Here is a 3,741-nt window from a genome sequence, read left to right on the forward strand (position 1 = left end):
CTGAAGCCCACATGGTCACGAGGTCCGCGCTCCATGGTCATCCTGCGCTGGCAGCCGTGGGACCAAAGACAGCCACACACAGCATGGCCAGGTGCCCCGGGGTAGGGTGAAGGTGCGCCAGGCTTTTTTAAAGCCTGCTGCCGCCGCCACCACATATGGGGCGCGTCGGCCACCCAGCCCTCCCGAAACCAGCATGAGGTGGGGAAACTGGGGAACCCAGGATGCGTTGGCAATGAGCTTGCGTGCCAGATCCAAGGATCCAGCGACTGTGCTGATCGGGGTCTGACCTTGGGGGGATGAATGGAATGGGGTCCCTGCGACAGCCCCAGCCACGCCCCTGGGAGTAACCCCTGGGGCGATTGATGTACAAGCGACCCTCAGACAGGCGTAGTCCCAGGAAAAACCAAGGGCCACATGGTGCGATCGATGTGTTGATCAATGTGTCCTGCAATTCACACTAATTCTCGCAGCTAGCTGCGTTTTTCATCGATGCACGAGTAGAGTGATCCACCGCCAAGAGCCACAGGCAACTTTTTTTGTTCTAGACGTCGGCCTGACCCTGCCGGTGCAGGAGAGGTCTGGGGAGGCAGCACTGGCTGTGGCAGGACAGCCCAGCTCCCTGTCTAGCTCGGCCGAAACCATTGTGGTTTCAAATAAAATAAATAATAATAATCCAGGTGCTCAGCCTGACAGCCAGCTGCAGCAGCACAGCGCTTCCCAGGGGGATGGAGGTAGGCCGCTCCGCCACCTGCCCACACGGCCCGATCCACTCATCCTTCCCCGACCCCTTCCGCTTCCCTTTTGGGAGGGGGGGCTGTCTGGGAGATGGACAACGAGGAAGGCCAGAGACAGCACAGACAGGGGGTCAGGTGGGACCACTAGAGTCTTCAAACCCCAGCCCGGCCGTATAGGGCCCAGCTCCAGGTACCTGGGCAAGAGGGAAGGTCACCCACTGTGCCAGCGGGCCTGGCCATTGCTCACCCACAGATGTGGGCGGCTAGAACCTTGGCGCCCACCGTCAAGTGAGCCAGCTGCACCATGGCTCAGGGCTCATGCCTGGCGTGCCGGACCCCTGTCTGCCTGGGGTTTCCCTCGGCTCCCGGCCGCCCCCACTTGGGGCTTCCCTGCTGACCAGGGTGTGCCCACCAATGCCCAGCCGCTGGCAGGTCAGAGAGAGGAGTGTGCGCCCCCGGCCAGCGCAGATGCGGGCTCAGTGAGGAGAGGGGGCTGGTTGACCACGCGCACCGGACCGCTCTGCGAGAGGTGCCCCGGGCTGTGGGTGTGCACGTCTGGGATGCAACCGAGGTCGGGCTCACCACATTCACACTCAAATGCCCCATTTCTCCTTCCAAACACGTTCCAGATTCAAATGCCACCTCCCTTCTGACCTACATGCCACCATTCCTCCATCCGAACCCACACAGACACCAACATCCGTCCCTCCATACCTACACCAAGATGCTCCACCCCTCAGAGGCACACCCATATGCTTCATCTCTACCTCCACACTCAGATGGCGCCATTCGCCCTCTCTATACCCACACCTGATTACCCATCCCTTCGACACACACATGCTCCCACCACTCCAATAAACCAACATCCTTCTCTCCAGACAAACATACCCCATCCCTCCATTCACACCCAGATGCCCCCTTCCTTCCCACCAGAGCGCTCCAGCCCTGACCCACATGCTCCATCATTCCCTGACATGCCCCCATCATAAGCCCTGTCCCTCCATTCCAGATGAACAATGCCCCCTCCGATCCAAACTCCCAAGATGCCCAATCCCTTCCTCAAGACCCATACCATGATGGCCCATGCTCCCTCCACACAGAAAGATGCCCCTATCCGTCCTCCGACCAATGAGCCCCAATCCTTCCCTCCAGATGCACACCAATGTGTCCTATGCCTCCCTTCATACCCACAGCAATGTCCCCATCCCTCCCTACAGACCCACACCCATGTGCACCATCCCTTCCTCTCAGAACCACACCAAGATGCCCCATCCCTCCCTCTAGACCAATACCATAATGCCCCATCCTCCCTCCACATGGCAAGATGCCCCTTCCATCAGATGCCCATGTGCCGATCCTGAATCACATGCAGATAGCCCCAGCCAACCCCCTCTAAAACCACCCATCCTAGTATGCCCCCATCCGCCCAGACCCACACCAATGTGCCCCATCCCCTCCTTCCAGACCCACACCAATATTCGGCCATCCCTCCCCAGACCAATGTCCCCATCCCTCACATCAAACCCACACCAATGTGCCCTCAACACCTCCCTCCAGAGCCACACCAAGATGCCCGTCCAACTTCCCAACCCACACCTAGATGACCCATGCTACCCACCAGACCCACTGTGCCCCATCTCTCCCTCCAGAAACACACCCATGTGCACCATCCCTCCACCCAGATCCACACCAATGTGCCCCCACCACCTCCCTCCAGAGCCCCACCAAGATGCCCCATCCAACTTCCCAACCCACACCTAGATGACCCATGCCACCCTCCACACCCACTGTGCCCCATCTCTCCCTCCAGAAACACGCCCAGGTGCCCCATCCACCTCCCTCCAGAGCCACACCAATATGCCTCACCACCTCCCTCCAGAGCCACACCAATGTGCCCCACCACCTCCCTCCAGAGCCACACAAATGTGCCCCCACCACCTCCCTCCAGAGCCACACCAAGATGCCCCACCACCTCCCTCCAGAGCCACACAAATGTGCCCCCACCACCTCCCTCCAGAGCCACACCAAGATGCCCCGTTCCACTTCCCAACCCACACCTAGATGACCCATGCCACCCTCCAGACCCACTGTGCCCCATCTCTCCCTCCAGAAACACACCCATGTCCTCCATCCCTCCCCAGACCCACACCAATGTACCCCAACCCACACCACTGTCCCTATCCCTCACCTAGACCCACACCACTATGTCCTATCCATCCCTCCAGACCCGCACCAATGTGCCCCCTTTCTCCAGAGCCACACAAATTGCTCCATCCCACCAGACCTACACCAGCATGCCCCTATCCAACCATTCAGACCCCAGCAAGATGCCCAATCCCTCCCTCTAGTCCAATACCATAATGCCTGATCCTTCTTCCAAATGGCAAGATGCCCCTTCCCCCTTGCAACAGATGCCTGTGTGCCATCCCGAATCACACGCAGTTAGCCTCAGCCAACCCCCTCTATTAGGATGCGTGGTTTTAATCCCACCCTCATAAAACATGAAATCACTCTATTGGCCCCGTTGATCAGTTAAACACAACCATACACTGTCTCCCTGTTCCTTTTCTTAGCCCTCCATACCACGTTGAATAGCTGAGCATGATTTTTAAAGTAAATGTAATTTCCTGCTCCCCCGTCTAAATCGGGTGTCTTGCAGGAACGTTCACGGTATCCGGAAGAAAATTCCAATTGTATTTACAGCCAGCCAAAAGCACACAGGTTGCTGCAGTTCCTGCAGCCTGGCAGTCAAAGCCTTGCCGCTCAGGACGCTCCAGGGCCACCTAGAAACGTTCCCGTGTTGAAATGCCCACCCCAAACGCTGCAAGCCAAAGGCTGGCAGGGTCCGGTTGCACTTGAACCGGCGGCAGCCAGAGCGTTCAAAATTCCCGCTCGGCCTCAGCCCGCTCACTGAACGTGCTCCGGAACCGCGTCTCTGCTCTGGAAAGCACACGGATGACATCAGACATCACGTGACGACAAGGGGGCGGGCCGTTGCTATAGTTCT

At 58.5% G+C, this 3,741-nt stretch overlaps 1 pseudogene; it reads right to left on the reverse strand.

Annotated features, from left to right (window-relative positions):
* Nucleotides 1-371: 371 nt before the first annotated feature.
* Nucleotides 372-522, reverse strand: LOC138505274 (5.8S ribosomal RNA; annotated as a pseudogene).
* Nucleotides 523-3,741: the final 3,219 nt, after the last annotated feature.

This window comes from Ambystoma mexicanum, chromosome 11, assembly GCF_040938575.1.
Source record: "Ambystoma mexicanum isolate Mex_15411 chromosome 11, UKY_AmexF1_1, whole genome shotgun sequence".
Taxonomy (NCBI): domain Eukaryota; kingdom Metazoa; phylum Chordata; class Amphibia; order Caudata; family Ambystomatidae; genus Ambystoma; species Ambystoma mexicanum.